The sequence below is a fragment of the Peromyscus leucopus genome, chromosome 10 (assembly GCF_004664715.2).
Source record: "Peromyscus leucopus breed LL Stock chromosome 10, UCI_PerLeu_2.1, whole genome shotgun sequence".
NCBI classification, from domain to species: Eukaryota; Metazoa; Chordata; class Mammalia; order Rodentia; family Cricetidae; genus Peromyscus; species Peromyscus leucopus.
Window position 1 is genome coordinate 21,684,156 of NC_051071.1, and position 24,499 is coordinate 21,708,654.

Sequence of the window (24,499 nt, forward strand, 5' to 3'; positions counted from 1 at the left end):
GATAGACATGAGAAACACAAGAAGAACTCTGAGAATAAACAACATTGGAAAAATGTCAGCAAGCTTCGCTGAACTGTGCCCAATTCCTGGTGCCTGGTAGGAGGCAGAACTGAAACTGGACACAGGGCTAAGGAGATTTCTAAAAGAGGCATTGAAACAGCAGACTAAGTCATTCTTGCAATTTATAGTAAAATGTGAGAAGAAAGATAAGTCAAAGGAATTATTAAGAAAAAACAAGAATCAGAATTTCTTGATTTTGCAAACTCTCAGCCTACTTGTACTACATGGAATGAGGACACTTATTCTGAGAAAAGACTAGATTGTATAGCTGAGTGACCATTTGATAGGTACCCAGGTTCCTCAACGTAGAAAAAGTGTATCAGACAGCATCACACAGCATCCAAAAGGAAAATTCCATTGCTTCAGCCTTTACCTTCTATCTTTGCTTTTCCAAGAGCTCATTTCCTCCAACGCCTGATGGCTAAGTTTTAAAAATGAATCAGCCTGATGCTGGGCCTCCCAGACTGCTAACAGAAATGCATTTCTCTTTCATCCTATATTCCCCAAATCTTGTCTTCTCATCCATCCTCTTTGACCTTGTGCACAGGGGCCCTTTTGACATCAATTTACCATCACTGTGGTCATCTTTCAGGAATAAGCTGGTCAATCCATACACTATTCACTGTTCAGGGTCCATTTACCAAGTATGAGCCCATACTCAAGTTATTACCTTCCTGTGACTCATCTCATTTCTAAAATGGGGTAATGATAGTATTAAACTATATACGGGTATTTTGAAGACTGGATAGGTAATACCAAGGTCTTAAAAACAAAATTGCATAACCACAACTGTTATGTCACAAACCTGCCCTACTAGAGTGTTAAAGAAAACCTGCAGAAAGTGATCTTCTTTTTCAAGAATGAAGTTTCCTTCTGTTTCTCAGGAGGAAGGGAATTTTTATGTTATTTACTTACTTATTGGATGAGCTGTGGAAACTTGAAGACATAGGCATTTAAACAGAGGAACAACTAAAAAAAAAAAATCCAGGTCATCTGTATATGATCTGTACCTAAAAAAACAGAAGGTGCTTTACTTTTAATGTGGATGGAAGCCTTGATGTATTCAGCCATCAAGAATGAGCATGTGCCCTATTCATGGCTACTTGCTTAGCACATATTTTATGCCACCACTAAATACTGTTGAGAAGCAGCATGGTGTCAAGGAAAAGAGTACGGTTTTGATGATAGAGAATCTTCATCTAAATACTGTTTTCACTATTTACTAGCTGAGTGAACCTCAGCAAGTTATTTTTCTGCCCATAATTCCACAACAGATCTACCTAAAAATACTACTGTGTGCTGTAAAAGATAAATTGTAAAATACTTAAAATTTAGCATATAAGCACATAAGCTACAGTAACGCTTTACTTTAGTGACTATGAATAGATTTCTAATAGCTTGTCAATTTTTCATTCAAAATCATAATTTTAAATTTATCTTCTCTAGAAATCTCAGATTGTACCATTAGAGAGCTTCAAAAGTTGCCTATCTATGGTGTTTTTAGAGGAAACCCAGCATCTCAGTGCAGAAATAGTCTGGCTCTCAGCTTGCTAATGTGTAGAAAGGCTGACAGAGATAAATGTAAAGAGCATCTTTGTGAACACTGTGCTGGATTGGAATTTGGCAGGACTGATGGGACTTAGGAAATGTGTCTAGGTTTGTCTTTACCATATAAGTGAGTTTAGAAAGTTGGGAATGCGGGTAGAGCATTGCATGAATATGTAAGATTCCAAAAGATCACTGCACACAGAGATACTGAGAAATGTCCATGAACATAATTATGACAAATGAGGCCACGATTAAGGGTGAGCAGACAGAAACACATGGCACACTAACAAAAATTCAGAAAACAATCAGTTACAAAAGCAGTGGTCCAAGCCTAGTCCCAAGGGCACACTATTGGATGAGCCGCTGAAAATGTCCCTCTAACAGAATTCAGTGACGGCCTGCTTGTCACAAAGTCAGCCTTCTGCTGACCACACTGACCCCAATTTGTTTCCCTTCCATTCCTATGCCAACACTTTATGTCCTACCCCATCCCTGGAGCCTCGTCCTCCCGGGCTGGGAATAAGCCTGAGCTCTGAGTCCTCTCTCTTCTTTCTGGTGCCAGAGCTGTGACTTTTTAGTCCCTTGATTTTGTATCATAAGAGTACTAGGCCCTGCCTTGCCTTGTGGCTTTCTACTTAGTATTATTTTCTGATTTTTATTTTTAAAATAATAAATTGTCATTGCTGAAAACTATAGAGAAACACAATGTGGAAATATCTAAATCACTCCTAGAAAGCCATAGTTTATGCTATCCCTGTTAAAAATGGATTCATGCTGTATGTACTTGCTGTATAATAAACATTGTCTTGTTCTTACAGAGTTTCTTGTGTTTTACAGAGTTTATATTGATGACTGTGCATTCTAGCTGTTATATACATCCTAGATGTGCTTAATAGGTCTCATCAATAGATGTAATACTGAAAATATTTCCAGGCCACAAACATTTCCTCTAGATTTGCTTAGTATCCTGTGTCACAGTTCTTCAGAAAAAAAAAAAAAAGTCAGTGTCCTCTGCCTTAAGGAAACCAAGCACATTGTTAGAAAAAATTTTATAAAATTTGCCCTGTATAAAATGATTGCTAGTTTTGTTTTTAAATACCTTTGTAATGTCGTAAATGTCTTACACAAAGTGGTGAAATTAGTAGCAAGTGAGAAATCAGATTTCTTTCCCTCTGACCTGTCTCTTCCTTCCAGTTGTCCAGAAAAGCATAGGGACACCAGAGTGGATCCACACCAATATAAAAGTATAACTATCTGAGGACTAACCAGCCTATTTCAGCTTCCCTCACTATACAATGATGAAACTGAGGTTCCAAGGAAGCAAATTGCATCTCTATGGTTTTCTTGCCTCAAGTGGTGGCAGTGATAGAGTCTCAAACAATAACTGACATGGCCTTTGAGTCCTTTGTCTCACAGACTTGAAAAATGAACTTCATGGTCAATGGGAAGGTGAGTTTTTGTTTTTTTGTTTTTTGTTTGTTTGTTTGTTTGTTTGTTTTGAGGTAAAATACTTAATTTGTTATTATTTAAAAGGTTTTTTTTCATCTTACATACCAACCACAGTTCCCCCTCCCTCCCTCCTTCTGCTCACCTCCCACCTTTCTCCCACCATACCCCGCCCCCATCCACTCCTTAGAGAGGGTAAGGCCTCCCATTGGGAGTCAACAAAGTCTGGCATATCAAGTTGAGACAGGACCAAGCTCCTCCCCCCTGTATCAGGGAGGGTGAGTTTGAGGGGGAAAAAAAAGTGTATGTGAGAACTTAATAAAAAGGAAGTAAGTTCCTGTTTAGCAAGAGTGGGTGCTAGGAAAGGCTTGCCACCAAGAGTCTGGCTCTAGAGACTAACACAGTGTTACTGGGTAGAGGAATTAGAGGGAGGGTAGTGAGCTGGTCAGTTTTCCCACTCACAAGGTGTTGATGTACCTTTCCCATCCTAGCATTTGGCATTTCAGGCCCTTTCTGATGAAGCATAGCTTTTGCTTAGCTCTTCTCATTAAAGCTGCTCTGTAAATGGAGAAGAAGAAAAAGAAAACTGAACACAGACCAATATTTCTAGATACTTCTGGTATTTCTGGCCTCCAGCAAGGAAAAAGCTGCCAATAGAACCAAGGGTATCCTCAGCTTCTGACCAACATGGTACTGGTTTGCAAGGACAAGTGGCAGGATTATTGGTTTATTTAGGTCCCCACCCCAAACTGAGAGACGTGTTTATTTCTCCTGTATTCATCAAAGGGAAAGAAACACTCAAGAAGAAAGCAAAATGCATCCAAGACAATGGGTGTCAGCTCCTCAAAGAGAGTTGCAATTCAGTATGCCAAAACCACTGTGCCAATCTATATGTGTAGGTAGGCTGTGTGCTACTATCTAAAGTCTCAAGAACAGATACCTGTCCTGAGGACCATCTTCCTGTCAATATGATTGACAGGCCCATTTGGGTTAGCATTTAAGTGAGGACTATAATATGTCTTTCTCCTTTACCAGCAAGCATCCATAGATAGTGATCTTAGGACCTTTGGGGCAACTTAAAATCTCCATTCAGATCAGAGATACACCTCAGATCCTGTTGTTTTGTCTAAATTTTATGTAACCGAATAGAATTAAATGAAATAAAAAAAAAATAAAAAGAAATAAATCTATGACATAGCCATGCTTGACAGGAGGTAGTGGCCTTGCTTTTGTGAGCATCAGTTAATCCCTCTTCCTTCCTTCCTTCCTTCCTTTCTTCCTTCCTCCCTCCCTCCCTCCCTCCCTCCCTCCCTTCCTTCCTTCCTTCCTTCCATGAGGTATTTTAAGTCTTCAGGAAAGGCAATTATGCATCTCCCCCTATTTCATATTCTAAGAAGGGGCACTTTCTTAAGCATTCCATTTCTTGAAAATTAATGTGTTAGCCAGAACACAAGAGGTAGTGTCTAAAATTGATCATGAGAGATAATGATTTTCAAGTTTCCTAATTTCTAACTAGCTGTTTAACATTTAGACCTAAATGCCCTGTACAAAAATGTTATTTTTTGCTTGGTGGTGGTGGTGGTGGTGGTGGTGGTGGTGGTGGTGGTGGTGGCGGTACACACACCTTTAATCCCAGGAACTTGGAGGTAGAGCCAGGCAGATCTCTGTGAGTTCGAGGCCAGCCTGGTCTACAGAACAAGACCCAGGACAGGCACCAACACTACACAGAGAAACCCTGTCTCAAAAAAAACAAAGAAAGAAAAAAAAAATCTTATTTTTCTACAATGCTGGTTTTGTCACACCACATGTTAACTCACTAAAAAGACCATCAGAATGAGCAGTTTGTGATGATGCTAAGTGTATTAAAGTCACTGCAGAGGCACATATGCCAGGAATAAAATTCCGAAGGATTGACTCAGAGGATGAAATGGGCAGAAAATATTGACAGGGTCTGTTGTTCTGATCTCTGGCCTTCTTATGTGGGGACCTGATCAGAAACGGGTGTCCTTGGGGCTATAAAACTGGCAAGGGAAGATGGTTTTATTTGCATACAGTTTTGGCTAAAGGGTATGGGCAGTTCCTAAGGGCTCGGAGGAATTCTAATTTCTCCCCACACATGGCTATGTTACTGTAGCAATAAAGGTCAATTAAGAAAAAAAAATCTCTTTCAGGTCAAGAGAATACAATTTCAGGCCTAGGTAGAGAACTGACAATCACCTGACCAAGAATCAACCCCTAGGAAGGCAAAATCAACTTAAGCCTTGCTAAAGAGCTAAGTGAAATAATTTTTTTCTTTAATAAGATACTTCTTCTGAGTTACGTAGAAAAGCACAGCTTTGGTTGTTCTCTCGATCTCTGCTCACAGCATGCTTTCCCTGACACTCTGGGCTTCCTTACTCTTACTCTAAGTCCCACTCCCTCCTCACTGCATGGCAGCTGGTCCTTCATGCTCCTGATATCCGTGCTGGTTTAAATGCAGTGAGTATTTTTCCCCTTCCCTCTTCCATTCTCCTTCCCTGGGTAAATATTGAGATTATAGCTTGCCTCTTCTGGGCGCTTTTGTTTTAAACTCTAATAAAATGGTTTCAAGCTCCTGTTTTAGTCCATTCTTAAGTTATTTTATTAATGAGACTAAAAACCCCAAAGGGAAACCTTGATTACCCCAGTTCCATGTAGCAACCCAGATGGGATCCACCCCCACCCCAAATCATGGTAACAGCAGCTTTACATTTCATAGTTAATATGAAAAAAAACAAAACCCAGAAGATACGCAGACTTAGCTGTCAGGCAGTTTAACCAGGCTTTTCCTGTAGGGAAGCCCCTTGGGTTGCCTCTATGGTCTTTATTCTCAGCAGTTGCCTTCACCCTCATCACAGAGGGTCTGTTACATATTTAAAAACTGTGCAGTCACAGAGACAATTTGTGTTCAATTTAATGCCTGAGAAAACTGGAGCAGACATTCCATCTACAATCCCACGTTCAAAAAGGAAAACTAATCCTGAGGACTCAACGTGATGATGGGTGTAGAACCCTACTCATTCTGTCCTGGAAGAGGTCTTTGATCCCCAGAGTCCTTTGATAAATATAGAGAAGAAGCCTGTGTATCTTTTCTTTGGAGGTCAGCCTCAAGCTCTGGTTTCACCACCCCTGTTTAAATGCATTAAATTCACCTCTGACTAAAGAGCCTGTCACAGATAGGTGAGAGCAGTCATAAAAGTCAGGTGTTTTAAAATAAAAATTACAGGAGGACATTGTTTGGGACTAAGCTTCCATACTTGCCACACCAGCTTAAACTAAAAATCAAAATGGAGTCACTCATGCTGAAGTTCCACATCACCGAGCTGAAACTAAGCTGTTTATCTACCCTTCCCAGAAATCAGGATTAGAGAGATAACAGCCACAGTTCCCAAAGAAGCCAGTTTCAATCGACATGCTAATAAATTTCCCTCTGCCTTAATCCTTACACACACACACACACACACACACACACACACACACACACACACACACTACGGTTTGTTAACCAATCCATTATTTTTCTATTCTCTCTTCCTGGCCCTGTCTCACACAAAAAGTAACTTTGAAATGGCTGATCTGTTTGTATGTTGGGCTCTTCCTATCAATAAACCCAACCTTCTCTGCTCAGTTCATTGAAGCATTTATTCTACTCTATGAAATAAAGACATGCCAAATTCTAGGATCATAAATAAAACCAATTAAGATCTTTAGACTAAATTGTTTTTGTGATTTTGTTTTTGACAATGCCATAAGCATCTGGTAACATTTCAGTTTAGAGAAAATGGTATTGAATCACAGACTTTGAAGATAATAAAGCACCAGAAGATACCTGCCTAGGGCTGAGCTATCAGTGGCAGTTATTCAACTCAGAAGGTCAGGTGAGGATAGTCATAGCCAGGCTACACTTCATCATCCTTAGTTTAACCCCCATCGTTGAAGCTTCACTAATTAAATGGAAATTGATTAGGTGTCCACTAAATTGGCAAGCAATAAGCTAAGCACTATGACATGTCTTAAGGGACTTAGTATTTAGTGAAGGATACATAACAATTTATAAATAACTATTTTGTGAAGTGGCAATAGAAATGTCTCACAAAAAGATGACATTCCAACAAGGCCACAAAGAATGACAGATTTTGCTGGTGAAGGAATGTCAGTAAAAGCAAATGCAAGTGATTTGAAAACGTGGCATTTTATGAGACCACTGATGAGCAAGGGGGCTGTCTGGCCATGAAGAGAGCAAGATGAGGCGTGAGGGACAGCTTCAGGCTGCCTATGGATTATATATTCTAAGGCATCTACTTCTTCAGGAAACCAGATACCGTATTGACATCAGGCATTCCAGACTCTATATTATTGCATATTGTATAAAACCAACTGGCTTTTCAGTCTTATATATGCCCATTTTACAAGCAACTTTTAGCTCCACTTAGAAGAAAAATGATTCCAGTCAGTCCCTGGGTAGACTCAAAAATTGTACCATCCATCAGATACTACCACACAGCAAAGACTGATATATAATTTATCCCCTATTATACAAAGGGAGCTACCCTATATACTTATCAGAATAAATTGAGATGATAAGGCCAAATTATTTCAAGGAAAGCAGGTATAAGATCTTATTCTTAATCCCAAAGATGTAAGGATAAAGACCACCAGTCCAAATCATCATGACCAAATTAATTAAAGCAAGCTTCTTTATTTATGCACATAGGCTGCCTCCCCCTAAGGTGAGGTTCAAGAGGTCAATACTGGACATGAAGAAGACAAGATTTTTATAGCTCAGAGGTAGGGGGTTTCTAAGTGGGGGATTTGGCAGTCAAAGTAGGTGGAGTTACAGGAGCAAAACATAACAAATTCATCATAACTACCTCCTGCAACAAAGACATGATTGCAAGGTGGTCATAACAAAGTAATAGCAACCTTTTGAAACAAAAACATGATTGCCAAGTGGTCATAAGGTAATCATAACAATAGGTGTTCATAATAACAGGTGGCCATCATAGCCTTTTGAAACAAAATGCTATTTCCTGGAATAGGCAGTACAGAACCATTTGTAGCTAAAGGTTACAGGTGGGGCCCAATCCTTGACAAACAGAGATTTAATCGTAAACAAATGAACCAGTTTGTCTTTACTGTAAGATGGCTTTCAAGCCTAAAATGGAGGCAGGCTGTTTCATCACTTATCAGAGACTCCAGAGTCAGGAAAAGCTGTAACTTCTTTGCCTGGGCACTATTCAGTGATGGATACCTAACACTGTGATGGTGTGGCCTCCAAACAACATATGATATGATACCTTGCATGTACATGAAGGACCAGCGAGCAGAGAACCTCTTGGCTATCCCTGCCTTTACCTCTACTCTATTACCAAGGTAAGCATGATTATATGGCAAATTGTTGTCACTGTCACGGCAGAACTTTGTCTATTTATTGTTGGTCAATAAATTCTGAAATGTCTGTGTTTCTGGCATAGTATACTCGGACTTATAGTAACCATTTTTAAAACAAGATTTGACTTTAGCTTGTTCATATAGTTTTGGCCTCTTAGTGGAGGATTGATTGAATCAGGAAACTGCCTATTGACCAGGAACCTGAGTGCTTCACAATCAGGAAATGAGCTAGAGGGGCCCTTGAGGGTGAAAGACCTGGAATGGCACCTCACACTCCCAGCCCCAGCTGGTTGGCTGCCTATCATTGGCACCACATGAAGAGGACATTCAAATGTCAATTTCCAACACAGTCGGGGGCAGGGAGATATTGGCCTTTTAAAAATGCCTCCCAGCAGCTTAGTAAGTGAGAAAATCAAACCTTTTCTTATGCAAGTTGCTTTTCTCCTCAGTGAACTGGTGAATTGTTTGTTTCTTACCACTTACTCACCAAATTCCTACTTAGGTCAATCTGACCTTAGCTAAGAATGTTCAAATGTGAATTTTTATCTACAATGACAAATAAACATCTTATTGTAGTCTGAGAGCTATTAGTAATTGTTAAGATTTAGCTTTAACAATGGTTTGGCCTTAACCTGAGCCCCAGACTCATCAAGATTTATGTCTGCTACTCAACATTGAGGTCCACTCAACCTCCTCAAGTACATGGCTGTGTAATCAGCCTGGCAGGTATAGGGAGATTCTAAAGAGACACAAGTTTCCCTACTTTGGGCTATCAGATTATTCCATTGTTTAATGGCACCCTAAGATTTGGAGTTTTCTCATCATGAGAAAAGAAAAATTCTGACACCATTGACCCTGAGGAAGAACTTGTCTCCAAGGAAGATTTTCAACTTTTCAGATCACATTGAAGGAGCTGCTGGAGTTGAGAGCCATTGGTGAATGACTATGCTGTGTAGTTGTGATTTTTTTTTTTCCTGATATTTCTAGGACTCCAAAGATGGACTTGTAGAAGTAGTCACTGTCTCTTTGTCCACTTTCCCAATGTTAAATTGGTTAAATCTCCTTTTTTCTGCTTCTCACAATTAGTTTGGCTTTTTAGTTGAACTTATTGCAAAGAGGTATATTATATCCCTGACCCTCTAGCCGCCGTTTGCTTTCTTAAATATCAGGTCTCTCTCCAGAGAGCTAATAGCAATATCAGCTATGGCCTTACAGTCCTTCTCTGTCCCCCTTGCAGCTGCCAGCAAGCACAGCCTCATTCACAGCCCCAACTTAGACCAAAGGTAATCTTGAGTTACAAGCCTGTCTATGCAAAAAAAAACAAACAAACAAAAAAAAAAAAAAAAAAACACATCTTTCTCCTCTAACAGGATAAGAAATAGTTTATTCTGGAGAAAAATATGAGTGACCAGGGCTCAGAAACACAGATTCATGTCACCCAAATTGCATGATCCAATGTAGTAACAGTTTCATGGAGTTTTTATAGTAACTGAACAAAGAAAAATTATAAATCAAGATACTTTTAAAATACAGTAGCTGAAATATCAGGTAGGCAGGCATCCTAGCTACTTTTATGTCAACTTGACACAGGCTAAAGTCATTTGAGAGAAGGGAACATCAGTTGAAAAAAAAATGCCTCCATGTGTTTAGGCTGTAGGCAAGTCTGTAGGGTATTTTCTTAATTAGTTATTGATGTGGGAGGACCCAGACCAAGAGAGAACACCTTTGAGCTGGTGGCCCTGGCTTCTATAAGAAAGTGGCTGAGTAAGCAATGAGGACCAAGCCAGTAAGCAGCACCCCTCCAAAGCCTCTTCCTCAGCTCTTGCCTCGAGGTTCCCAAATACAAGGATTGAATTCCTCCCTTGGCTTCCCCTTAGTACCTTGTGATTCATAATATGTAAGCTAAATAAACCACTTTCTCCTCAAGTTACTTTTGGCCATAGTATTTTATCATAGCAATAGTAACCCTAACCAGGATAGAAAAATGAGGGAAACTCTGCTATACATGCAAGATGCTATTTGACGGCATTCTTAGGGTTTTGTTTGTTTTTTTGTTTTTTTTGTTTTTTTTTTTAGTGGAAACTAGTGATCTATTTGTACAATCCAAAAGATTTATCTAGTGATCACAAAGACATTAGGTCACATACAGAGATGGGCAATAAATGGCAATTAACAGCCTAAGAAAGGCCAAGATAATTTGTAATTGGGTCTTAGATCTGCAACATTCCAACTTCTCCACAATAAATGAATTTCTAATTAATCCTGTGATTAAGAAGATAGGTCTTCTTTCTATGAATTTACATCCACAGTCCCTAGTCTTCATCACTCTCTTCCTGCCTCCCAGCATATGGACTAGGCCACATGCCTTGAAATTCCCCCTGCCCCAGTGAGTAATCTATTCTATTCTCTGGAATTGAATATAGCTTCCCTCACGACCCCATTGTGCTGTATATGGCACAATGCTCTAATACTCCTGCTGAAGTATTGACTTTGAAAGTCAATGTCACAGTACCTTGCATCCTGCCTGGAACATCTAAAATTTATCTAACAGGGTAGCTGAGCCACAGTGGTCAGCACTACCAGGATATAGTAAGAGGGGATCCCAGAGACGGGCAAACAAGAGGAAGCAGCAGTGAGAAAACTGGAAACCCTCAGCCTACCTGAGCTTCATTCAACCGAGGGAGCATGCTTAGAAAAGCTCTTCCACTCTATGAACTTGGAAGAGATGGGTACTATGTAAATGACCCATAAAAGATCACTGCAGCCCTTGACTCCTCATCCTGTTTGCCCTTTTGTAGCCAGACTATGATAAACCAGCCTGCCTCCATCTTGGGCTTGAAGGCTATGTTATAGTAAAATCAAACTAGACTCATTCCTGTTTATAATTAAACCTCTGTTTCTCAAGGATTGGGCTATGCCCCGTCTGTAACTTTAACTCTAAATGGTTCTTGACTGCCTATTCCAGGAAACAGCAGCTGTGCCTTTGTTTTAAAAGGTGACTACTGGGCTGGAGAGATGGCTCACAACCAAAAACATAAAAGGTTATGATCACCTGTTGTTATGACCACCTTGCAATCAATCATGTTTTTGTTTCAGGAGGTTGTTATGACCAACTTGTTATGCTTGTGTTCTTTTTCTATAACCCCACCTATTTGCCTGCCAAATATTCTCTTTGGAAACCCCCTACTCCTGGATGATAAAAGAACTTGCCTTACCCATGTCCAATGTTGATCTTTTGAACACTGCCTTTAAGGGGAGACGACCTGTGTTCACTAATAATAAAAAGTTTGTTTTAATTAATTTGGCCATGATTTGGGTTGATGGTCTTTGTCCTTGAGTCTGTGGGATCAACATTTGGAGGCCCCCAGCAAGATTAAAAACCCCAACCTAAATTTAGAAGTCAGACCTTTCCCTCCTGTCCTCCAGGATTGAACTTCTTTCTAGGTGTTGTGCAACTTGGAGACATTCCAAGGCCCCAGAGTATGACTTCTGTGTGGTAGACTGCCTGGGCAAACAGCAGCATCCTCTGGTAAGCCACAGATACTCTCTGTGACATCTGCTTCTGTTCTGGTTCTGTAGGATCCCAATCTGGAGATGTGGTAGGAAGGATCTGAAGAGATCCAATATTCTCCCATCTAGGGCAACAGGTGAGAAATGGCAGTTGCCCATCTCGTTACCTGTGAGTTCAGCCAGAGCCACCAGGTTTTTTGTTTTGTTGTTTTTCTTTGGGGGGTGTTTTCTTTGGGGGGGTGTTTTGTTTTGTTTGTTTGTTTTGTTTTTCTGACCCACCTTGGGACCCTGGGGACACACTGGTATGACTGGGAGCTAAGAAGTAAGAGAGCCAGGAATCTGAGCACCCATTGGCAAGTTTTCAATGTCTAGGCTGTACAACAGAGCCGAGGAACCCTGAGGATGTTTCCAGATACAGGAAGCCAATAGATTGCATTGGCTCAGTGTGGGATGCTAGGTATTACCAGGAGCTGAGATGGAAATTGGAGAGACCTGGCCTAGCTGAATTGGAGAAACCACACACTCTGAGAAAAAGTCTTGTATTTGTTTAAAAGAAAAACTTCTTTGGTCAAACTGGTATATCTTTGAATGACCCCAGTTGTTCTTGCCATTGTCCCTGTTCTGTTAATATTTTTAATCTGTCTTGTCTTGTGCTTTGCTTGTCTTTGTATAGTCAAACTCCAGGTGACTGAAACAGACAAAGGACATGAGTAATAAGGCTAGTAAGCTGAACAGTCCTCTAGCCTGTGTTCTGTGTATTGGTTTCGATTTTGCTGTCTCCATCTCTTGAGTGTGCTTCTGTGCCCCCCATCAATCTTCTTTAAGTTACATGTGGAGATAGGAGCCACACAATGCTCTAGCTGCTGCCACTTCAATGCTGCCTGGCTGAGGCTGGGGCAATGTGGGCATGCCTCTCCCCAGCATGCCACCCTGGGTGGCACTCCTCCCTGCCCAGGCACAAATCCCATGCTGCTGCTTGCTGCAGCCACATGTTAGCCAAGCTTCAAATTTTCTTTCTGGTCACTGGATTCAATCTAGGAGGGATTCAGACATCTTCTGGGTATGGATAATGTTGAAATATTGTTTCATGCTATTCTACCGTATTGAAAGCTGGCTCTGGAGTTGGAAAGTTTCTGTCTTGTGTCAGGGGAGCCACCTGACTTTATGACAGGAAAAATAAAAATGAGCTAGGCAGCACAGCTAAAAAAAAATTAAACTACTGGTTTCATTTAACTGCCTAAAACTTTTTCTAAGATACAAACCTTGCTCCAAGGTTTGTAAGACTTATTTGGGCTTTCTATACCTCTAGATTTATAAATTTATTGAATATGGTTAAAAATCTGTAGAATCTGTAATAAAAGCTGACTTAAAACTTATAGCACATGTGTTAATAATTAGAAAGCTACATAGGTAATCTTACCATTCAGGCTGTAAAACTCAGCACACAGACAGCACCACCAGCCAAAATGAAAACAAAGAACTAATCCATCAGACTCCATAGTTCTGGGAAAGTTTCCAAATATACTAACCTTGTTTTGTAACCCCCCTAACTGTTCTTGTTAAAAGAAATAAGTCAACCTAAAACTTAAAGGCCCAAGGCTACGCTGGAATCCCAAACACACAGAATAATTGCCAGCTGATATTCCTATCTTATGATGCACCAAGACAATGTCCTAAGCAGTCTGACAAAGAGCCTATAAAATGCCTCTCCTTACCTAAGGTCTATTCAGGCTAACAGAGACTGACTTAAACATGTATGTCTGGTTTCCTTTTCTTTGCTAACTTTGTTAAGTTTTAGATATTTTGATAAACTGACTCATACTAGAAATGGTGATATTCTGCAATGGGGCACTATGAAAGGAAAATTGCCAGTCTCCCTGTCGACTACATTTATGATTTGTACTAAAAGAGCTTCAATTCAAGAATTGTAAATTTTTAAAACTAAATTTAACAGGGATAAAACTATAAAATCCTAGTCTCATAAAAGATACTAATTTTTGTAAACTGTTAAAGATAATTAAGACATACAGATTAGTAGTCACCTTATAAATGATCAAATTCCCTACAAATATAATTCATTTATGGAGACAAGCTTTATTTAGCCTCCTGTATATGTTTTCAAGACTAAACCTAAAACAAGTAACTAAAAACAAGTAAAGTTTATTTAGCTCAGGTATACTTAATAAATGACCTTCAAAACTCTTCAGAGATCTGCTGAATATGGATTTTAAAATGTGTAATGGAGAAAGCTTCATGTAATAGGCAGAAATGTCAAATCCTAGAGACAACCAACCCTAAGATCTCCAAAGAAGACAATGGGACACCAACAAAACCATCTGGATTGTAATAACACACTAACCACTAGGCAAAACTGTCCTTTGCTTCGCCTGCCACTAGGGCTTTACTCAAACTATGGATATTGTTGGGTTAACTGCCATACTCTGCCTCATCAAAGTGAGGCCAGTTTTCCCAGGTTTCTTCTCCATGGGAAAGTCTCTCAATTCATCTGGGTCTGGCAAGCTAAAGGCTGATGCTGTTCTGTGCAGCAGCTGAAAATGTAATGCTGTACTGTACAACAGCTGAAGACCTCTGTCCCCTGTGAAACCACTGGGACCACCACAAGAACCTAGGTGTGGTGGTTTCAAAGAAAATAGCCCCCAAAAGGAGTAGCATTATTAAGAGGTGTGGCTTTGTTGAAGTGGGTGTGGACTTGTTAGAGGAAGTTTGTCGCTGTGAGGGCAGACTTTGAGATCTCCTTTCCTCAAGCTACACGCAGTGAGGCATGCAGTTCACTTCTTATTTCCTGTGGATCGAGATGTAGAACTCCCAGTTTCTTTCCTAGCACCATATCTGCTTGCAAAACGCCATGTTCCATCATGAAGATAATGGATTCAATCTCTGAAACTGTGAGCCAGCCCCAGTGAAGTGTTTTCCTTTATAGGAGCTGCCGAGGTCAACTTCACAGCATACAGAAATCCTAAGACACTAGGGTAATCATCCAGATAGCTGTTAAGTCTCTGTATCATTTTAATCGATACAGAGGCCACTTAGTTATACTTCTTACCATAATTTATCCTCAGATTACTGATGGTGTTGACAGCTAATTGCAGCTTTACCAGTTTCGCAGCAGCTTCCTCATCAATGCATTTCATATATAAAAACCAGGCCTTACTTTTCTAAAGCTATTAGGTCACCTGATGAATAAGAAAACTCAAAGATAGGTTTATCTTAATAAAGGGCTTTATATTAAAGGATGAAAAGGTTTCAAATGTAACTTGTACTACTCAAAGGAAACTGCTTTGCAAAGAGTGCTCTCAGTAATCAACTACTTATGTATGACTAATGGTAAATAATTGGAATAAAAAAGTTCAAGGTTTATATAAATTATAAGAGTCTAAAAATAATTTAAATTATAAACATTTGAGGATATAAAAATCTAAATAAATTATGAAGATATAAAAAGATGACTTAAGATACATAAATACAAGTGACTCTATACTATTGTTATATTAAGATTTCAAAAATTCAAAGTTTTAACATTAATCATTGAAGTAAAGCACAGATTACTCTTATCAGTCACAGCACAAGATTTTAAATTTCCTCTGGTTGTCTTCTAAATATAGACTTGAAGATACTTCTCATCAATTGCTATATCCCAGTCACCAACTCAGATGAAGACTCACTGCTCTACCAGAGACCACAATGGTCACAAGAAATCCAGGTAGGGCCCCCATCCATGGTCCTTTCCACTCTTTTAGTGCACCCCCATGCTATCCCAAATCTTCCCCCCACCTCCATGTCACCATATCCTATATCCCAACTTGGGTAGAGACCCCCTGCTCAACCACAGGTCATAGCAATCAGAAGACCAGAACGAAAACAGAAACAAGGAACAAAATACCCATCCAACAAAGACAAACCCAGAAATCAGCACCTAGGCCTATAATTACGCCAACCCCAGATGTCTAGATAACAGAATAAGAACACAATCAACAATAGCCAAGGCAACAGGTCACCACCATAACCCACCTATCCTACCAAAGCAGGCTATGAATATTCCAACATAGCTGAAACACAAGAAAAAGACCTTAAAACCAACTTTAAAGTCTTTAAAGAGGAAATGAATAAATTCCTCCCAAGAAATTGAAGAAAAGTGTGGAGGCCCACAAAGGTTTCCTACTGAGATCTGAGCTTGCTTCACCCAGCAGGCTGCATTAGAGGATAGCTTGACCATATGTATGGTTACCAGGTGATTGGAAAGGTCTACACTTGGCTGAGCTAAGGGGAAGTCTTTTGCTCCACCCCTTGGCAGTCCTATAAATAGCCCTTTAGAAGAGACAGGAGGGGCTGGTGAATAATGATCCAGGTCCTCTTGAGGCTATTCTGTGTTTCTACCTGTTTCCTCTCCCCTTCTATATCCTTCTGTCTAATATCTCTTATCCCTCTCTCCTCAAGAGTTCCCTGTCATAAAATATGGGAGCCAGCCTGTCATAAAATATGGGAGCAAGGCTCCCACAGAAAAGACAAACAAACAATTGAGGGAAAAGAATAAATTCCTTAAAGAAAGCCTGGGAATAAAGGAGAGACAGTTGGAAGAAACAAATAAAACTGTTCAAAACTTGAAAATGAAAATGAAAACAATAAAGAAAACACAACTTGAGGGAATTCTGAAAATAGAAAATCTAGGTAAACAAATAGGAGCAACAGACACAAGTATCATCAACAAAATACATGTGATGAAAAAGAGAATCTCAGACATTGAAGATATGATAAAAGAAATGGTTTCATCAGTCAAAGAAAATACTAAATCTAAAATATTCCTCACATAAAACATCAAGGAACTCTGAGACACAATGAAAAGACCAAACCTAAGAATAATAGGAATAGAAAAAGGGGAAGAAACCGAGCTCAAAATCCCAGAAAATGTTTTCAACAAAATCATAGAAGAAAATTTTCCTGACCAAAAGAAAGAAATGCCTATAAAGGTACAAGAAGCATACAGAACACCAAATAGATAAGACTACAAAAGAATGTCCAGTAACCACATAATAATCAAAACACTAAATATACAGAACAAAGTAAGAATATTAAAAGTTTCAAGGGAAAAAGAGCAAGTAACATATAAAGGCAGACCTATTAGAATTACACCTGACTTCTCAATGGAGACTATAAAGGCCAGAAGGTTCTGGACGGATGCCCTGCAAACTCCAAGAGACCACAGATGCCAACCCAGATTACTATACCCAGAAAAACTTTCAATTGCCATAGATGGAGAAAACAAGATATTCCATGATAAAGTCAAATTTAAACAATATCTATCCACAATCCCAGTCCTACAGAACGTACTAAAAGGAAAACTTTAACCCAAGAGGATTAACTATACTCATGAAAACACAGGAAATAATCTCACACCAGTAAAATAAAAGAAGAGAAGCACACATGAACACACACACAATCCAATGACAACAATGATGGTTGCATGTCATCATAGTGAGCAAAGATAGGGTGGGGTGGAAGAAAGAGAGGGAGGTAGAGTGGATCATACTGAAGAGAGGCAGATCTGAGGAGGCAAAGGTGATGAGGAACAGGCTGATGTCAGAAGTCTGATTGCCACCCAAGGCTATAGTGGCATCTAGTCCTGGGCTGCTTCCTAGGGCTATGTCTGGGTCTGTAGCCCTGCCACAGCCACAGTCTGTGTTGACCTCCATGGCTCCTGTCAACCACCAAGGGCTGTGGGGATTCCCGGGGTCTGAGTTGCTATATGTGACCTCATTGTGTCACCTATAGCCTGGGTGATGCTGATAATGGTAGCCTGCACTGCCACCCAAGGCTATGGTTCAGTGTTGGAGTTCCCAACCTGTTGATGGGTTCTTGTGGGGAGGAGTGAGGAATTGAGAAATGCTAGATAGAAATATAGATGGAGAAAAAGACAAAAACACAAGACAGCTTCAGGAGGTCCCTGGGTCAATACCCAGCAGCCTCGAGTTTATTTCTAATGAGCTTTTTATATACTAGCAAGGGGAGAGGCAAAAGACCTCCCCTCTTCAGGATCAAAACACAACGTACAACCAAGTGCAGACCCTTCAAAACACCTGGTAATCATGCCTTTAGCCAAATCATTCTATTATGCAGCCCTGCTGGGTAAAACAAGTTCAGACTTTCTGACCTTGAGTTAGGCCTTACTAGAGAGCCTCTGTGGGCCCCAACGTTGATGTCCATTGTCCATGTTACCACAGGGGTCCAAGCAACCATGTGTTGAAACATGTGTTGAAGTACAAGGGCTGTGCTGAGCTGGTCCTGCCCCTCACTGTCCCTGAGATAATGAACCCAATAACCCCGGCACAGTAGAGCTGGCCCTGACCCTAATAGGAGAACTACATGCCCCACCTTGGAAAGCTGGCTCCATCCCTCACCATAGGCATGTGAGAGCTGGCTCCACCCTCTGAGTGGGGTGGTTCTGGCAGCCTGGTCAGACCAACTCAGCTACCACCCAGGCACACATCCAGGACTTTGAGCTGGCACTCCCCATCATCTACTCCATCTTCAACCTGCTGGAGCATGTGAAGGGACTGGTCCTACAGAACCATAGCTGCAGGGTCTCCATAACTTGGGGCAAGAGCAGGACATCTGAGAGGAGTTTTGGTGAGGATCCAATATTGATGATGTACCAGAAGCCAGAGGCATTTATCCTGACCAACAAATCATTGCAGTGAACATTTGCAAGTGAAGCTGCATGATACGCCCCAGCTCCCACTGCCACCAAGGCAAATTAAGAAACAATGGCAAGGCAAGAAAGACAGAGGAGTGAAATGGGCTTTGGGGTTGCTTTGTTTCTTTGTTTGTAATATTATTATTTGTATTTTATTTATTTTTATTTTTTAATTTTATTATTTCTCTTTTAGTTTTCCTTCAGTGAAGGATACCACAAGGGTGAAGGGCACATACAGTGGAACTGGAAAATGAATAAAATTGGGCTGCATGATGTCAAATTCCCTAAGAATCAATAAAAAATTATTTAAAAGAGACAGAAATAAACAGTCTATATTGTCATGAGAATTTAAATGCTGCAAACCCCACAGAAATGAGATTATCTTATTACTCAGGGAGCAAAATATAGTGTATTGTAATGTAATAGAGAAACAAATTTATTCTCAAAAGTTAAGCTTTTAGTAGACCAAAGGTGAATAGCCCATCTATGTAATGGATACATACTTTGGAAACAAACATGGAAAAAAATCTTCAGCAGTTAAAAGTATAAACTGAGAAAATCAACATATTGTTACAAGTTGGACAACAACATGTCACTTGAGCAAAATGGCTATGGCAAGATTAACTGAAAAAAATAAAAAAGAAAATGTGGTACATTTATACAGTGTAGTATTATTCAGCTATTTTTTTTTTAAATTGACATCATGAAATTTGGAGACAAATGGATGGAACTAGGAAAAAAAATCATCCTCAGTGAGGTAACCCAGACCCAGAAAGACAAATATGTATGTACTCACTTACAGGTGGATATTAGCTGTTAAGTAAATGATAATCATGCTGCAATCCACAGACCTAGAGAGGCTCAGTAACAAGGAGGGAGCTATGGGGGATGCATGGATCTCTTTGAGAAAGGGAAATAGAATAGAGTTTGTGGGTAGACTGGGGATGGGGTGGAAAGGGAACAGCCAAGGGATCAGGTGGAGGAAGAATGGAGGGAAAGAATATGGGGAGAAATGATTGGAATTGGAGGGTATTGAGAGGGACGATGTGGAAACCTAGCACCCTAGAAATTCCCAGGGTTCTACAAGGGTGAAACTAGCAAGGACACCTAGTCATGGAAGATTCAGAGCCTGAACCAGCCATCCTCTGTAACCAGGCAAGGCTTCCAATGGTGGGACTGGGACTCTAACCCAGCCACAAAGCCTCCAGCCTACAGTCTATGCAATCTACAAGATGTGCTGGGGCAATGGAGATGCAGAACTTCTGGGAGTGGCCAACCAACAACTGCTCTAATTTGAGGCTCAAGCCAAAAGAGGGAGCCCATGCCTGACACTGCCTGGATCACTGGGAGCTGGAGAATGGGTAGCCCAGAGACCTAGGATACAGGGGGAAAAAACCAATAAAATTATTTAATAAAATGATTGCTAATAACATTCTGTTGTTCTCATAGACTGTCATCAGAACCCAATTGTCATCAGAGAGACTTCCACCTGCAGCTGATAAGAGCAGATACAGAGACCCGTAGCCAAACATTAGGTGGAGAGAGGGCCCACATTGGAAATCTCTATTGAGTTCCTCACCTTGGAGCTCAGGGAACCCAGCAGAAAAGGGAGAAGAAGAATTACAGGAGCCAGAGGGGTTGAAACACCAGAACAAAGGCTCACAGACTCAACTAAGCACGACTCAAAGAGCCTCACAGAGACTGAAGAGGTAATCACAGAGCCTACATGCATCTGTGCTAGTTCCTCTGCTTATATGTTATGACTGTTAGCCTGGTGTTTTTGTGGGACAGTGGGAGCTGGGGTGTTTCTGATTCTTTCACCTGCTCTTGGGACCCTTTTCCTCCTACTGGGTTGCTTTTTCCAACCTTAATATGAAATTTGTGCCTAGTCTTATTGTATCTTGTTATGTGGTGTTTAGTTGATTCCTAGGAGGCCTGCTCTTTTCCTATGGGAAATGGAGGAGAACTGGATCTAGCGGGGAGGGGAATTGAGGAGGGCAGGGACTTGAAGGAGTGGAGGGAGGAGAAAATGCAGTCAGGATGTATTGAAAGCAAAAAAATAAAGGAAAATTTGAAAAAAAAAAAAAGATGCTTCTCATCATACTAAAAATATCTCTGTCCAATCTATATATCCAGCCCTACAGACAGAAAAAAAAAGGTCTGTACTTTTTAATCCAAAGTGACAGCTCTTGCTGTGACTTGAAGGCATGACTCTACTGAGCTGTATTATAGATCCCTATTGGCTGCTTTTTCTACAATATTGATTTCAATACAGATTATAATGATAATATAAGTTTCATGGAGTTGAAAAAGTCATAAAAACTTAGATCTACCTCTCACAGGTCAAATGGACTCCAGCTTAGGACTCCTGTCAACAGCCTAAGCTTCCCTGCCTCTACCCTGTTCATGAGGGGAAGCTCCATTAAATTTCCTTTAAGTCTTTAACTCTAACTTCTGTACTTAGTCTATATCTGTCTTGACAGAGTTCTACTCGGCTGGTAGACACCATCCGGAAATTGGCTGCAGACTACAAATTGCCCCAAAGGCAATCTACACCACACCAGTTCCAGGTAGTCCTATAAAGCTGGAAAGTCCTGAATTTGCAGAAAACTGACCAACTGTAAACTGTAAACCAGTCAAGTCAATGTGATTGCTCTCTGTCTCTTCAGCTGAGTCAGCAAATCAGATGCTTCTGATGAATAGCCCATTGCCCTAATCCCCTCCTGGCCTTTAACTAACATTCCATCATTTCTGGGCCCTGACCACCACATCCTAATTTCAACTCAGAAGCAGTTACAGAAGAGAATACATTGTCCCTTATCATCAACAGAAGGCCAGAATGTTAAATCAAAAGGAAACTCTCTGGCAAAAAGGACAAAATGACTACTTACAATCCTACTGGCATACCAAGATTATATGGCCTTAAAAAAATCTGTTGCTAACCAAACAGATATATAATCAGGCCATGCATCTTATAATGCATTACAAATTTTGTTTCTCCCTGGAGAAAGAGTGCTAAATCCCTATCAAGGATTTGACAGGGACATAAGACAAGTGGGAAATGATAAAAAAAAAAAAAAAAAAAAAAAAAAAAAAAAAAAAAAAACCAGCCTGCCTCCATCTTAAGCTTGAAAGCCATCTTACAGTAAAGGCAAACTACAGGCTCATTCCTGATTAAACCTTTGTTTCTCAAAGATTAGGCTATACCTCACCTGTAACCTTAACTACAAATGGTCTGTGTTGCCTGTTCCAGAAAAACGCATCCATGCCTTTGTTTCAAAAGGTTATTATGACCACCTGCTGTTGTGACCACCTGCTGTTATGACTACCTTGTTATGATCACCTTGCAACCATGTCTTTGTTCCAAAAGGTTATTATGACCAACTTGTTATGCTTATGTTCTGCCTCTATAACCCCCACTATTTGCTTGACAAATCCTCTCCTTGGAAACCTCCTACTCCTGGACTATGAGAGCCCTAATCTTAACCATGTCTAATGTTGATCTCTTGAACCCTGCCTTTAAGGGGAAACAGCCTGTGTAAACAAATTTTTAAAAGCTTACTTTTATTAATTGCTTACTTTAATTAATTTGGCCATGGTTTGAGTCAGTAGTCTTTCTCTTCCCATCTGTGTGATTAACAACCACAGATAATGTCTGTCTGTATTTCTCCTTAATAACTACCTTTTTTCCTGTAACTATCTATGTGTAACTTCATAGGATAAAGCACCAGAACCTAGAAATGCTGGACTTAGACCTGTCCTCTAGACTCAAAGAGTAAGTTAGAGGATACTGGGAACTATTAAAGTGAAGGATGAAAACACACTCAAGAGGAGACATCTAAATAATGAAGATAAGGAAGAAAGCTTTGAGTCATCCCTTATTGACCTGAATTCTCATAGGTGGTTCTCCTAGTTCCTTTCACTTTCTTTTGGAATATACTGCATGCTTTTGTATCTCAGTTTATGTTTTAGCTCTACTAAGTTTACAACAGGAAACTTAAGGTTTCAGTAATGTAAAAATACACTGGAGAGACTGATTCATAGAAGACTTCCTAGACAAAAGAACTACAGGCAACTAAGAAGTGATGGGAGAAGAATTAACTTCTCCCAGGAATGAGTCCCCTTATTGGTTGTCCAGTGCAGAGCAGTCAGCCTCTAAACCATATATATACAAACAATAAAAATGGACTCAGCAGGCTGTATTTTATATATATTTGTGCATATGTGTGTGTATATGTGTAATAGTAATAAAGATGCTAGAAACTTGTAGGAGAACATGGGAGGTATTCAAGGGAGAGTAGCACAGAGGGGATGAAGGGAGTTGGGGGAGAAGTGTTATAATTCTATTTCAATTAAGAACGTTTTTAAAATACACTAGATAAGCATGAAAGTATCTCTAGAGAAATCTCCCCTGAGCAAGTGTGATATGTCCTTTTGATTAGCAATCTGGTCTAATCAATAACCTTAATAGGAGGCCCTATAAGATACCAATTTTGCAGTGTGTCACAGACATCAAAGATTCAGGAGGTGGACTGATAACTTGTTATGATCCCCAAAGACATTCAAACACCCAATAAAAATGTTAGGTAGCTAGTCAGAAAATGATCAAGCTCAGAACTCATTGAGGGTGGGCCTTTCCCCTTCCTAATCAGCTTTGGCCCCTACATCCTGTTTCCTTGATAACACACAAATTTTAAGAAAGGGTACATTCTGAAATTGCCCTCCTTAAAATTTGAAATACTATGTGAAAGGAGAAAGAAACGAAAAGAAAGGAGAAAGAATCATCCTCCTCTTCTTGGTAGCTACCTAGATTTACAGTTGCCCTGCGCTATTTTTTTTTTTTTTTGTCAAAATCCAATAAACTTGTTTTCTAGTTCCCTTGAATCCATTTTAAAATTACTTTATCTATGAAACTAAGAAACTCACACACACACACACACACACACACACACACACACACACACACACACACGCGTGGTCCCTTTGTCTCTTGGTAACAAAAACAAGACACTGTCAGTGGGCTTCGTCCTCCCATTTGTCAACAACGCACTCTCCTGCTCAGGATGACCTGGCTGGATGAGATTAGAATACTGGACCTAGAACTTGAAGTTACAGTATCAGGGCAAAGTGCAGAGGAGAAGGTGATTAAACTCTAAACTGTCATACAGTTTTAGCTCTTAGAGACTGGCCTTGAGACATTCATAGCTTCACACCGTGCTCTTTTTAGGTATTATGAACTCGATGAATTCTCTCATTCACCTTCACTTCATTACCTAATTCCAAGAGAGATGATACTTCTAAAGAGGGCTGACACGGAGACGAGGGCCGGCAGAGAGTCTTGAGGTGAGACAGACCCCTCAATATGAATATCTTCCAATAAATGAATTAATTTTAACTTTTTGAATGCTATGTAATGCATGCCAACCTCATTTACTCATTTAATGAAATTGGGATAATATCTACTTTATAGAGGTCTTATGAAAATGTGTTATAATATATGCCAAATATCTCAAAAACAGTAAAAATTACTACTGCTTGTTATATTAATTCTGGGCCAGGATCTTAGCTGAACAACCTGAAGAAACCACTTCATGAATACCGTTTCATGAAATGACTTTTTAAAAAGAATCTCCATCACATAACCTTCTGTCTGGCACCCTCAAATACAATGCAATGGATTTCAATATATGCAAAATCTTTCCTTGTGGACCATTCTGTGCTCATCTTCCTCAGGGATGGCTCATTTTTCCTCTTGCAAGTATGTGCTACAACTCAAAGTTGGATGTATAAATGTGTCTGGTGAGAGGGTGGCCCCTG

The 24,499-nt window shown here is 40.0% G+C and overlaps 1 long non-coding RNA gene across 1 annotated transcript; it reads left to right on the forward strand.

Annotated features, from left to right (window-relative positions):
- The first annotated feature begins 11,706 nt into the window (after positions 1 to 11,706).
- LOC119088683 lies at positions 11,707 to 24,020 on the forward strand. The gene is made up of 4 exons (XR_005092377.1): positions 11,707 to 11,992; positions 15,597 to 15,694; positions 20,132 to 20,391; positions 23,910 to 24,020. It is a non-coding gene; the product is annotated as an uncharacterized LOC119088683 (long non-coding RNA).
- The last annotated feature ends 479 nt before the right edge of the window (positions 24,021 to 24,499 follow it).